We start from the raw sequence: 15,240 nt of genomic DNA on the forward strand, positions 1-15,240 counted from the left end.
GACAGAGGTGATGAAGCAATGAAGTGGGGTCAAAGAGACCGGAAGTGAACTGACCATTTGGAACAGGATTTCTCAACTGTAGCACTGACTACTGGCATGGGTGATGGACAAGGCTCTGTTTCTGGGGGCCATCCTATATAGGGGAGTTTGTCTAACACCCTTTGCTTCTATAAGATGCCAGCTCTTCACACAGAGGGGACAATCAAAACTTTGCTGAAAGTTGAGAACTATCGCTTGGGACAATTAGATTTTCCCCTTAGTTCCATGACCTGTTCAATCTCAAATTCTTGGCTACTTTAGCAGTGTCATGCATGGGGTTCATTTCATAGAGCAGACCTTAAGTCTAGTAAAAGAAACTAACTCCTATAATGTTTTTGTCACCATGATACCATTGTATCTTATAGGCAGGTCATTCTTGTAGGTTGTGAGGTTTGTAGCTAGGTGATATTAATGATTACTTTTCTCCTCCAGTAGTGTGCAGAGTACCTTCCAGCACTATGACCCATAGTCAATAGGTGTGACACCAAAGAGGGTCTCCAGAATATCAGGCAAAAGTAGAGAAGACTGTAGCAATAGAAATTCTATGTGCCAGCTCGGCTAGGCAACATTGACACACAACTACCTACCTGTACCGTAGTCCATCATTATCCTGACTGCTCCTGGGAAGATATTTTAAAGATGGGGGTTATCATTTCAATCAGTTGGCTTGGAAAACAAAACAAAGGGAAATAAAAATAGAAACAGCATGACAACAGAGAATTTGGAGTGAAGAAGACTGCTCTTGATAGTATGCTTGGTCTCATCCATCCAACAGAAGTCATGACAGATAAAGATATGAAACCCCAGACAGTTGAACACAATAAGGAAAACATTTCAAGTTATGAAAGTTGAATTCAACAAATAGAATTGCTAAAGATAACCCCAACTGAAACAGAAGTGGAAATGAAAAACTTAGGACGTTGATAAAAACCTCAGGGGTAAGCCTCACCAATGGATGATTACAAGGCATGGAAGAAAGAATTTCAGGTTGTGAAGACAGGGGAGAAGAAATGGGAAGCTCAGTCAAAGAAGATACTATATCTAAAAATTCCAAGCACAAAGCATCCAGGAAATCTGAGATGAAAAGATCAAAGTAGCAGAACACAAAATTAACATCTAAAAATTTGTAACCTTCCAGTATACACATGACTAATACACCATGAAAAAAGCCAGACAAACATTAGCTTTCAGGATAGCCTCCAAAAAAGTCTTTGAATAATTCTAACCAAGCAAGTGAAAGACTTGTATAATAAAAGCTTGTAGACATTGAAGAAAGACATTGAAGACACCAGAAGATAGAAAGATCTCCCACGCGTGTGTATTAATGTTGCATAAATGCCTGTCCTACTAAAAGCAATCTATATATTCAGTGCAATCCCCATCCAAATTTCAACACAGATCTTCACAGACATTGAAAAACTAATCTTCAGCTTCATGTGGAAACACAGAAGCAACAGGATCATGAATAATAAAAGAACTGCTGGATGTCTTAACCATCCCAGCTTTCAAGATGTACTATGCAGTTATATTAGTAAAAATAGCATGTTACAGACATAAAAACAGACATGTTGATCAGTAGGATAAAATGGAAGATCCAGACATAATTTCAGGCACCTATTCATATCTAAATTTGGACAAAGTAGCCAAAAATTACACACAGGAGAAACAAAGCCATCTTTTGGGTGCTTCGACAAATGATGCTGGTCAAACGGATGATTGCATGTGGAGGATTGGAAATAGACTGAGGTCTGTCATTCTGGACACAGCTTAATTCCAAATGGACCAAAGACCTCAGTGTGAGGCCAAATACACTGAATACAACAAAAGAGAATGTGAGGAATGTAGCGGCATATGTTCCCTGCAAGTTGGGAGGAGCTAAGGTGGGAGGAGTAAGGAGAGGAAGAGGAGGAGTAAGGAGAGGGGGAGGAGGAGAAGGAAGAAGTGGAGGTAAGGAGAGAGATGTAGGAGCCATGGATGACCAGGTATGTACTGAGAGCAGTCCTGAGTAACAACTTATATCTAGGTTAGTTAATTGGTTAGCACTTCCAATTGTGTGGCATCTTGTTTATTGAGCATTGTCAAACTTATAAAGCCTTTGGATAATCTAAGCATTAGAGTCTCATTTCTACCAGGTACCCCGTGGATGGCGGATGGTCTGGGCTCAGTTCAGCCTTGTGGAGACAGCATGGTAGATAGGCAGAGCCATCTCCCATGCTGGCATCTCCTGGGTGCCAGGGTCAGTTTTCTGGCCCACCTGAGCCAGTGGCCTGAGCCGCGGCAGCATCGAGAACATGCTGGTGCTCGTGACCTCAGGCCTAGCCTAGTGGAGAATATGGCGGCAGATTAAGAACAAGCTAGATTGGGTGTTGCTGATTTAAAATATTACCGCAACAGAGGAATAATGTTGAAATCATTGGCACAGGAAAGACTTTCTCAACAGAAAATGGTTAGTACAGGCAAGATCAACAATTAAAAATGGAACCCCAGGAAGTCAAAAAGCTTTATGGTAAAGGACACCATCAATCTAGCCAAGAGGCAGGCAGTCTGCAGAACTGGAAAATATTCTTACCAATTATACATTAGTTAGAGTGTTAGTATCTTGAATATATAAAGAATTAAGTAACTGAACATCAAAAAAAAACCCCCCAAATTACTCAATTAAAAATTGGGTACACAGATCTAAACAGAGAATTCTCAAAAGATAAAACACAAATGGCAAAGAAACACCTAAAGAAATGTTCAGCATCCTTGGGGTACTGAAATGCAAATTAAAATGAAATCAGATTAATGAAATAAAAATCAAATTAAATTAAAGAAAATCAGGGAAGTACAGATTAAAACTACTTTGAAATTTCATCAGAATAGCCAAGAAAAATAAAACGAGTGATAGCGCATGCTGGCAAGAATGCAGAGGAGAGGAGGCACTATTCTGTTTTAGTAGGAATGCAAACTGGTACAACCATTATAAAAATCAATGTGGTTGTCCCCCAGGAAGTTGCAAATAGATCTACCTCAAGATCCAGCTATACCACTCTTGGCCATATACCCAAAGGATTCTATATCGTATTACAGAGATTCTTGTTCATACATATTCATTGCTGCTCTATTTATAATAGTCAGAAAGTGGAAACAGCCTAGATGTCTATCAATTAATGAATGGATAATGAAAATGTATGTATATACAATGAAATATTATTTAGCTGTTAAGAAAATGAAATAGTGAAATTTGAATGAATATTTGATAGAATGAGAGAAAAGTCATTTCAATTGAGATAACCCAGACTCCAAAAGACAAATATTGTATCTTTTCTCTCATATATGCAAGTTAGCTATTGTGCTAACATGTATGTTACATGTGTTAGTTCCATGTGTGCTACAATCTGATGTTAGGTACATAGTAAAGGACCCAGGGTAGTGAGGAATAGAGAATGTCCTAAGTAAGAAAAAAAAATAGACTATTGTGTAATTGGAGACAGATGTAAAAGTGGAGCAGGAGTAATAGAGAGAGAGAGAGAGATGGGAGAGAAGGGTAAGGGAAAGAATTTGGGGAAGGACGACTAACACCAAGGGCCATTTGAAAAAAAAATATGGAAATCCACTACTCTCAAATCTGGTACTTTGAATACAATTGATATACTGCTTTCGAATATATATATATATGTGTGTGTGTGTTTATGTATATGAAACTGATCTGAATGGAGTCACTAAATAATAGGGGAGACAATGCTAATACTTGGCATCTTAGTTACCGACTGAAACCTCAAGTACTAGGAGTGGGTTACATTGTCTTGAGGCACTGGCCATAGGGTTTCCATGGGACCCTCCAAATGCCACAATGACGATGCTGAAGACAACATTGCTTATGTTACTGAACATGAAGGAATTGAGCTGGTGCCTACCTAGAAGCTTCATTTTGACTAGGCTTCATGCTTCTGGAAGGTACTCTGCACACCACTGGGGGAGAAAGTAAACACTGAAACTACATAGCTACAAACCTTGTGACCTACAAGAGTGACCTACAATGGCATCATGATGACAAAACATTCTGGGAGTTAAGTTTTTTTGTTTTTTTTGTTTTTTTTAATTGGATTGAAGGTCTAATCTATGAGATGAGACTCATACCTGCTAAAGTGGCTAAGAACCTGAGACTGGAAAAGTTGTGGACCGAGAAGAAAAACCTAATTCTATTATTCTACTAAAAGCAAATGACAATCAAATTACTCCTAAAGATATACCACGGATATACCCAAAGGACTGTGCCTTGCTCAACCCATGTCACAGAAGCTTCTTACTGTAGATAGGAATTAACACTGACAACTAATGTGCCGTGGGTATTCAATTTTAAATAGGATATCTTTAGCAAACTCCTCCCTCCAAGATTCTGGGATCTATGCAGAGGAAGAGACTGAAAGATCGTAAGAGTCAGGAGTGATGAATGACTCCAAGGGGCATTAAGTCACTACAAGATTAGGTACAACCTCTCCCACTGAGGCCAGGCAAGGCAGCCCTCTGCTGCATATGTGCTGGGGGCCTCAAACCAGCCTGTGTATGCTCTGTTGTTAGTGGCTCAGTCTCTGGGTTCCAGGTTAGTTGACACTGTTGGTCTTTCTGTGAGGTTGACATCCCTTCAGTTTCTTCAATCCTTCCCTTAACTCTTCCATAGGGATCCCCATCCTTTGTCCAGTGCTTGGACTTGAGTATCTGCATCAGATTCAGTCAGCCGCTAGGTAGAGGCTCTCAGAGGACATGCTAGACTTATGTCTGCAAGCACAACATAGCATCAGTAATAGTGCCAGGGTTTGGTGCCCACCCATGGGATGGATCCCAACTTGGATCAGTCACTGGTCAGCCATTCCTTTAGTTTCTGCTCCATTTTTGTCCCTGCATTTCTTTTAGACAGGAACAATTATGGGTTGAAAGTTGTGTAGGTCAGTTGGTGTCCCCATCTCTCCACTGGGAGTCCTGTTTGACTACTGGAGGTGGTCTCTTCAAGTTCCATATCCCCACTGTTGGGCATTTCAGCTAAGGTCACCCACATTGAGTTCAGGAATCGAAGAGGGTCAAGATCCCTCATTCAAAAGACCAGAGACTGTCTTATTGTTCCCTTAACTCCTTATTTTGACTTTTGTTTTTGTAGTTTTGTGGGATTTTTTTTGTTTCTTGCTTTTTTGTTTTTATTTTTGAGAGAGAGAAAGAGTATGAAGTTGGGAAAGTGGTGTGGATCAGGGAGGAGTTGGGCGAGAAAAAATATGATCAAAATATATTATATGTAAAGTTTTTAAAATTAAAAATGTAAGTACAGATGGTCCTTTTGGGCCCATTTCCTGCCCTTTAGAGCACATGAAGAGGTGCTTGTGTTGTCAAATGGATAATATACCTGACTGTCATGGACAAATCAGAGACTTGCTACCTCCATGAATCTTCAGAAGTTGAATTGTTCTATAAAAGAGTTGACTATGGGATAGAGAAAAGATCTTCCCAATTTCCTGTCAGGGAAGTACAGAGGTTTCCTGATGGGGAGGGAGTCAGGAGGAAGCTTCTTTTTATAGATGTTGGTTTTAGACTGAGTGCCAGTAACCACTACAGCACCCATCCAATCTTCGTGGTAAACTCACTGTGACCTGGCCTTACGAGGAAGCTTGGCAGCTGTGCCTCCTGGGACATGTTGCTGACCCAACCTGAAATCCTGCTTTAGATTGAGTCAGCAGTGTATCCCATGACTTGTGGGTGATAGATTCTTTTCTATAAAACCATAAAGCAAAAGGCCCTTTCTGTATCGTGTTGAATTTCCCAGAAGCTGTGACCAAGGGATTAGGTGGAAGTAGAAAAGCCTAAGAGGGAGTGGTCAGCAGTGAGGAGATCTGCATACCTTGGCTTAGCCATGCCTTGTAAGTATTTGTGGAGAGCAAGCAAGATCATGGGGGAACTGGGAATTAACTGTGTTGACTTTATCCATTGGAGAAGCTCAAGTGAAATTAACCCTTTAAGAATTTAATTTTAGTTCTGTTTATGTTATAGAAGGTACACACACAAACTGTGCGTGGACAGACAGACACTCGCATATTCACTTTGTTGGTTTGCATTGTGTCTGGCATAGCTTTAGTTATATAAATAATAAATAATAGAAGTCTTTCTTAAAAATTATTCAATTCATAATCTAAGTATACGACCTCAAGAAAGGACCACATCACCATGGTACCTAGTAGACATGATCTTTACTATTCTGGCTTCTTGTGTGTTTACTGTTTGATGTTTGAGGTCACAGGTCCTCAGCACTGAAAGATGCTTAGGGCCAACCTTCCTTTTGGTAGTGGTGGTCCATGCTTAATACAGTATTATAGCTCCAAACTTTTTTCTTGTGTGTTGCCTTCAGAAGCATCAAGACCTCAGTGACTGTTAATCCCTCTTGATTGTTTGTTTTCCTGTCAGTGACATAGGTCCATGTTGGATATACTCAGACCTTAAATTCTATAGCTTTGTATTATCCATGTCTGTTAATTACAGTGCATTATTTAAATAGAAGGCATAGACTTGCTAAGCATTAACCCCTCAAATTGTTATATTTAATAAGGGAGTTTCCATAGTGGGGGGAAACCCTTTGTTTTTCATACTTCAGAGATTCCAAGTCTAATCAAATCCAAGAGGTTTGGCACAGACTTTTTAAAGCATGAAACTTCATTATTTATGACAGGGAGCTGGAGATCTGCTGTCACTCATGTGCATGGTGTGATAGTCATAAGAATAATGAAAAATTTTGCAAATTTGAAAGCACTAGGGCTAAATGAGATTGCATTGGGTCACAGCTGTTACTGAGCAGTTACTGTGTGCTCATATGCATTCTGTTATAGACTCAAAGTCTAATCTTTAGTGGATGATAAGACATAAGATATAGTCTTATTCTGGGATTGAAATGATCAGGAACTAATCCTTTGGTCTTCACATAACATGTAATGAGGATTCAGCTCTGCAGTGAAAGAGCTGCACCCACATTTGAAGAGCACTCATTGAAATTTTTGCATATAGCGTTCAATTTTTGTTTTTTTGTCAAGGTGGTGAGGTTGACACATTTAATATTCATATTTTTTCCTTTAAATTATGATAATATTAACATCCATTCCAATGAAAAGCCTATAGAATTGCAAAATGTAAAAATTACAAATCCCTTGGCTTGAGTGGGGCTTAAACCCATGGCTGCCTGTATTAGTTGTCCAACATTCTTGTAGTTTCCTTATCTCTAAATGGGAGCTGAGAACAGGAAATCTTATATGGCAATTAAAAAAAAAAACTATTTATAAGGCTGAGAATAGGGTTTGCTATGTAATAAATCCTGACTATTTTTGTTTATTCCCTTGTCTTTCCAGTTATTTCTATGTAGCATAGTATTCTGAATAAAGCCTAACTTTCCATGAATACACATCTGTACATTTCAGGCTCCATTTGTGCATAACAAACACCTCCAAACCTCCAGTGCTCAATCTCAAGGCCTTCCTTGTTCCTTTGGATGTCAACGATCTCTACACCAAGGACCTTGCAGCCAGTAATCCTCAACTCTCCCGAAATGCCTAGTCTCTAAATTAGCCTGGCTTAAGTCTTGCCATGGTGACAGCTTAAACATGAGCTGAAAGAGGACAACCATAGACAGGCCAAAGTAAGTGTGGGAAGGCCATGAGGACTTACCATACACAGGCCACAGGCAACTAAGCAAAGAATAGGTGAAATAGTCTTATCCAGGGGAGAACACCAATTATTTATTCACTACCCTGAAAACATGCATGCATACATACATACATACATACATACATACATACATACATATAACATACACATATGTATGCAAGAGCAATTAATGAGAAAGAGGCCACGAATTTGAAAAAGAGCAAAGGGAGACAAAGGGGAGGGGAGGGTTTAGAGCAAAGAAAGGGAAAGCAGAAATGATGTAATTATATTACAACCTCAAAAAGAAATGAAAAATCAGAACAAAAAAATACTTGTGGGCTGGCAAAATGTCTCAGTGGTTAAAATCACTTGCCATGTGAGCCTGATGACCTGAGTTTGATCTCTAGATCCTAAGGTACAATGAGAGAACAGACTCCTGAGAGTTGTTTTCTGACCTCCATATGTCTGCCACAGCAATGTACATATCCCTCCACTGACATGTCCACAATAATAACTACATAAAATATTAAAAATTATTTTTTATCTGTCAAATTGCTTTAGCTTCCTGCCACTTTACTTTCCCTGAGAGTAGAAACATAACAAAGTGTCTATTTTTAATATTTAAAGTCTGGAGCAATCAAAATAAATAAAATAAATAAATAACTAGAAAACACTTGGTTTGATTATTCTCTAGGAATAGTGTACTTGTAAAGTAGGGAAAGAAGTCTGGTAGCTGGCAAAGCAGCAGAAGTTGTTTTATATTTTATTGGTTTCTCAAGTGCTGTGACTAAGGGCTCATGGGATGGGACAGCGTCTACACTGGGGAAAGTAGACTCGGTTGGCCTCTTTTAAGTAACAGATCTCAAAGAAAAGTAGATATATGTGCTCAAAAAGTATTCTTGTACATTTTCAAAGAGTGAAAATAGATTTTGTGTATCCTTAAAGAGGAATATCTCTCTCTGTCTCTCTGTCTCTCTGTCTCTCTCTCTCTCTCTCTCTCTCTCTCTCTCTCTCTCTCTCTCTCTCTCTCTCTCTCTCTCTCTCTCTCTCTCTCTCTCTCTCTCTCTCTCTCCATGAGGACTTGCCTAATTCTGAACTTGGGTGTCTTAAGATTCTGTTTTCTTGTGAACTCTGAATCATGCCTCTGATGTAGACTAGAGGGTCCACATCTCAGCCTTAGTGTCTTCAGCTCTGTGCATAACTTGCCTGCTTACAGAAGGCCTAAAGGATGGTCTGGAACATTGTGCTCACATTCTTGAACACAGAATTGTGGGGTCTTTACAGTTCTTCACCCTCTCTGTGGCCTTAATTAGAAAACCAAGCACCTCTCACACATTTTCTCCTTTGAGTTTTCAAAAACAACCCTGGAAAATGGGTAAGCTCAGGCTTAGCATTTAATAGTATTTTGTAAATTGTGCTTAGAGAGGTGATGAAACTTAGTTACCCAAAGTCACTTGGCTGGTGAAGGAAAACGCTAGAAGGCTCCGGTCATTTGGCTCCAGAGTGTGTACATTTTACATATTGTAGATTCTCATCTCTTTGTGAAAATGGAAATGATAAACTTAGACATATGTTGCTTCTGTTCTGATGATAACTATATCAGTCAGAGTTTAACCAGAGAAGCAGAGCCCACATCAAATTTATCGCAAGGAATTGGCTTAAGCAACTGTGAGGCTAGATTAAATAGACTTGCTCCCATAGGGCATGATTTTGGCAGACCAAGAGCAGAGTGTCAACACCTACTTGGCGTCAGCAGGCCATCCTGCTGGGTCATGACATGGCAAAGGGCACCATGGGCAGAGGCAGAGAAAGCTGGTCAGTCAGAGAGCATTTCTGTAGCAAACCCATATCCAAAGTCACTCGTTAATCTTTTAATCCATGAGTCCATGAATGAATGAGACCTACTGCTCTCACGTGGTCCTGATTCTTAGTATCTTAGAAAGCAGATTGTCCTTCAACATGGACCTTGGTGGGCACATTCAAACCATAGCATATAGGAACATCAGCTGAAATGTGGGATCTCTGAGGTTAGGAAGGGAGGTGTGTGTGTGTGGGGTCTATGCTCCCTTTTTAGAAGTTTCCAATTGGTTATGTCAAGATCTACCAGAACCATCTCACTATTGATTAACACAAAATCCACCGATTGATTAGAATCCTTAATTATACTTGCAAGATCCCTTCACAACAACGAATGTCTGGATTCGAAGTTAGTCACCAGGAAAGATGTATATATACTACTATGTGGTTGCTGTCCCCTGTCACACCTACAACATTCAGGACATGACATTCTCTATAGCAACCCTGAGGGGAAATATATTAGAAAGGGGATCCAGGGACTTCAGTTCAATTGAATCATATTTAAAAAAAAAAAAATCACAGAGCCAGTATAATAACAAGGAAAAGCCCCCATCTGAAACATATCTCCCTGGTGATGTAGCTCCTAGCATTGCATAAACCTTCTGGTCACCATGGAGACAGGTGAGCAAACTTGGAAGCTGATGGGTTAGCATGAATCCTCTCAGCATTTCTGCTATCGGTTTCCAAGAAGAGAACATTTGTGCATATTGGTTCCTGCGAACTGATTTTCTGGAAGTTTCCCGGAGAAGTTTCACATGGGAAGGATTATTCATGGTTGCTGCCAGTACATGTTCTAGCATTGAACTTGAGAGAGTTTTTTTGTTTTTTTTTTTAAACTGTTTTACACAAAACCAAACCAAAGTATTAGCAACCAAACCAACTGAAAGGTAAACAAACAATCACGGCATGTTGTTTATTTCTTTTTAATCAGGTAAAGATTTTGATTCTTCACTTGGTGGCAAAAAGTATTTGCTACTGCTGGGCATACCAGTGGTTGACCCAAGGACAGACTAACCATTTCTCTTAGCAGGAATCAAATACTTCTTTGCTCTTGTAACACATAATTTTCCAGTAAAGAACAAGCACAGAAGATTCTCTAGCAAAGAATAATCAATAGCATGGTGTGTATGTGAGCATGCAAAGATTCTGTGCGAGGAAAAGGCTCATAAAATTATGGAGAATGATTAGTCTCAAGTCCTGAACATGGCAAAGTAAAGTCCTAGGATAACTTGCTACAACAATACATTATAAAGGCTGGAAATCACTGAGGTCCCAGCTGTAGGCTGTCAGGCGAGAGAATTGACTCATGGGTTTTGTTCTATTCCAATCTTCAACTAATTGGTAAAGTTTACTCATGTTAGGGAGGATTGCCTGCTTAACTCTGATTTACATATTAAATTCATCTAGAAACACTTAGAATAACATAACATTTATCTAAATTTATGGGTGTTATTTGGCCTAGTGCAACTGATATAAAATAGCTCATTATCATACAATTAGTTTGATTCTAAGCAGGAAAGACAAATCTCACTGGGCTCAGAGAAGTGCTGATTCCCAAACTTCAGCATCTCCTGGGTTTTCATATGGCTTCCTCAGCTTGAGGGGTTCCTGTCATGTGCTTTCTTTCAAGTCACATTTAGCCACTTGCCTATACATGCAGAATTGAACCTTATTGTTGAATACACACAAGAAAGCCACCTTACTACCTGCACCTCATGAGCAGTGGCTTCCAACTTGTGGGTAGCAACCCCCTTTGGGGGTTGATAAATCCTTCACTGGGGTTACATATCAGATATTTACAGTGTGATTCAGAACAGAAGCGAAATTACAATTATGAAGTAGCAATGAAACTACTTTCATGGTTGGAGGTCACTACAACATGAAGGAGTGTATTAAAGGGTTGTAGCATTAAAAAGGTTGAGAATCACTGTTCTAGAAAGGGGACAAAACTTCAGAAAGAGCCTCCATCCAGGAGGATTGGCCATTTCTGCTATAGATTTCTGACTTGTGTTAATCAAGAAAGGCATCCTTAGCAAATGCTCTTGTGTTTACTCTTGTGTCAGTGGGTTTGGTTACCATGGCAGCATAGAGCATGCCAGCAGTGGTTTTCGTAGACTGCACAAGGAGCCCCAGCTTTGTCTAAAATTTAACTTTCACCAATATGTAAATTTTATTTCTGAATCTCTTCCGTTCAGGTTAATGAGAGGAGATGCTAGTGAGCCTGGACTCTGGGAGGCCTTGTCCAATTTCGGGTTTTCTCTTGGAATCTTTTCCAAATTATCTATGAATAGGCCCAACTCATCTTGTTGCAAAACAGGAGATTATATAAAGCAGAGATAAACCATCATTATCTCTGAGGTAGTTCTAGACCAGAACATCTCAACTGGCTTAGAAGGCCAATCACAGATATATTAACAAACTCAAATAAATCCAGAAGGGTAACCCAGGTATCCCTGAACAGTACCCCAATAACTATTGACAGCCAACCTGCAAAAGGTTTGGTAAGATCAACAGCTACTGTCTCAAACTACAAGTTCTGGAGTGGATTTCCGCTGCCAGGAGATCTAACTGAAATAGTTACCTATCATTTTTATTCTTAGATTGGCATTCTCTAGACATATTCCTGGCACATTTCTATACCACAGTTTTGGAATAAATAGTTAAAAGGACATTTCTGCAAAATTCTATCTTACTCTTCCCTGTGATTTTCCTAATACGGCCTCGCTTTTAAGCTCTCTGAAGTGGTATGTGTATTCTGAACAGAATTTGGTAGTGTCTTAACAATTTAGGATAGAAGCCATATGACATAAGCCACTTACTTGGAATATCTTTTAAGAAGCTTTTCCTTGGATCCCTAATGGGTTTAAGAAAGGCTAAACCATGGCTTCCTTTGAATTTTTATTCAAGGAGGTGCAGGTTCTAACTGGCCAAGGGGCCTGAGCAGATGGCAGCTAGACTCATTTCCTATCACATCCCCACTCTACTGTTGAACTTCTTTGACCCCAGTGATGTTAGAGAGTTGAAGACTTTCAGAGCTGTTCAGAGGAAGTGAAGGAACAATTTCAAAAGACATTCATAGGTTTTCATGACTGTGAATCATATCTTAAGACTCTGTGGCTACCTTTGAAGCTCTAAACCACATGATGTATGTCATTCACCCAGCATCTGTGCAATTCCTGTGGCTTTGGTTGCCCAAAGTCCCAAGTGAGCTGAAAATGAACTGTGACCAACAAGATCATTGGTAAAATCTTTGAGTATATTAGTCTGAATTATCTGGCCATGCTACTAACCAAAAGCTTGCTGAAGCTTGCATTTTCTTGACTATGAGGAAATTCTTCTTCTATGGAACGTGTGAGGTCAAACTTGAGTCTTAGATTTATAGATTTTGAAGTGACATGTCTCCTAACTTAGAGTAAAGTCAAGATTCTTCACAATAGGCTAATTAAATATGAGTTTTCCTATTGACCGAGAGGTAGAAGAGATAGCTCAGTGACTAGGGCTTATGTGAAAGCTTGAGGATCTGAGTTCAAATCCCTAGTACAAGTGTAAAATCAGGATATGGCTTCATGTGCCTATAACTTCAACACTGGGATTATAGGCAAAGATGGAAGATCCAAGGAGCTCACTAGCCAGACAGCCTAAACAAAACAACACATTTTGAATTGAGTAAGAGACATTGTCTCAAGGGAATAAGGTAGAGAGTGAAGTAGCTGGACACCCAAATGTCTTCCTTTGGCCTTTGTGCACACACAAGAGTGCATGTACTTACATACAAATGACACACACACACACACACACAATCACACAATCACACATAAAAATAAAAATAAGTAACTACCATTAAACTAACAAGAGAGTATTAATTTTTTTCATTACCTCGCCCTCTATGAGTATGCGGGTGTAGGTCAGGGATTCTTTTTCTTCTTCCACCTTCGTGTGGGTTTCATGGGGTTTGAGGATCAAACTAACTCAGGTTGTTGGGCTTTGGGCAAGTACTTTTATCCAAAGAGCTATGTTGATGGCCCAAGAATGGATTTTTGAATGGATTTGATCTAACAACTTTTTTTTCTTCTTAATAGTGAAGAAAAAGGGTATCCCAAAATTTTCTTTTAAAAGAGACCCAATTTGCCTCAGGAAAACAGAGTGTTTTAATGTCTATGAAAACATAGAGTTACTAAATATTTTTCCCCCTCTTTTCTCACATAGCAATGAACAAAGAGAACTTCTCATAGTAGACTCATGCTGGGGGGAGGATTCTCCTCCCACACCAAGCAATCGCCAGTGTTCAGCCAAAGACTCTCATAGGGTATCACCATCCAATGGAGTTCTTGTGGGGTCAGAGAGTCCAGTGACTAGGGGAGCCAGTTCAAAGCAAGAGTGAGGTCAAGATGTGTCCAAACCTGGAAAATCTCATCCTGAGTGAGACAGGAGTAGCACTACTTCCTCCTTGCTCTAGGCTGTATGTCCCAGCACATGTAGGCCTTTTGATCACCCGCTTCTCCCACCTACCTCCACCACCCTTGAGATGGTCACATGCCTAGTGGTCAGGGACTTATCAGGCTAACACCTGGAATTCTGTTCATGCAAATGAAGCATTCCCAGCTCCTTGGCCCTAGGCAATGATGTACACTCACCTCAAAAACCTCTTCCCAGTCTCCAAGGTTTATATAGCCTTTGTTCACCCCTAATAAAAAGCTGTTTCACTGAAAACTGTCTCCAGAGAAGGCTATTCCTTCTGCACTCATGCCAACCAAGATCCTGCTAACCCACCCAGTCTGGCTAAGCTTTTTTCATTCTAGTCTGGCTCTGTTCCCAACAGTGCCTGGATATCCTGAGGTGAAAAAGCAGACTCAGGCTGGCAAGTTCTGATACCCTCTACCAGAGATAATGTTCAAGCTTACAAACTTAGTGTTCTATCCTCAGGATGTGTGTGGTGACAAGCATATCACCTTCTAGGAGGTTCCATGCTCAGCTATCTGGAAGCCTCTGAAATCTTATTCTTGGGGGTTTTGTGGAGACTTCATTGCATAGGCGCAGTTTTTTGTACATTGGGTGGGAAGAACTATAAGAATTGTCTTTTTAGATTCCCTTTGATTTCTTTGATCAGCACTCATTTTTTTTTTTTTTTTTTTTTGAGACACAGGGCAGGATCCCTTTGGAATGAAGAAGATTTAATTACTATTAAACAAGAGTAGGTAGGAGAATTTATTTACAGACAGCACTAAGATAGAAAAGTGGGGAGGAATTGGGTATCTATGATCTGCTCTGGGAAAGGAAAGCATGGTTACTATTGGTTACCGTGGGGTGGGGCAAAACCCAAGGTAAGTATCATCACATCACAGCCAATTAGCGTACAAATATAGCAATTATTTCAGTGTAGCAAAAATTAGTAATTTAATTTACTCTAGTTGATTTGTTTAAGGGGCTGGTTGTCATGAAATATAATCTTTTAGGGACCATTTGAAGCGATTATTGTAATTGCTAGAAAGACATCCTGGCTTTACCTCCTGCAAATTTTAAAAAATATTATTAGTTATGATTGGAAAAAGAGATGGTAATCAACTGGCAAATGTCTTTCACCAGAAATCATCTTCCATTTGGAAACATTGTTCTATTTTGGCATAAGAGTGAGACCAAACCTTCCTAAGGCATGACTTTATGCTTCAATATCAGTCAAACAAAGTTTGC

This window comes from Arvicanthis niloticus, chromosome 17 (genome assembly GCF_011762505.2).
Source record: "Arvicanthis niloticus isolate mArvNil1 chromosome 17, mArvNil1.pat.X, whole genome shotgun sequence".
NCBI classification, from domain to species: domain Eukaryota; kingdom Metazoa; phylum Chordata; class Mammalia; order Rodentia; family Muridae; genus Arvicanthis; species Arvicanthis niloticus.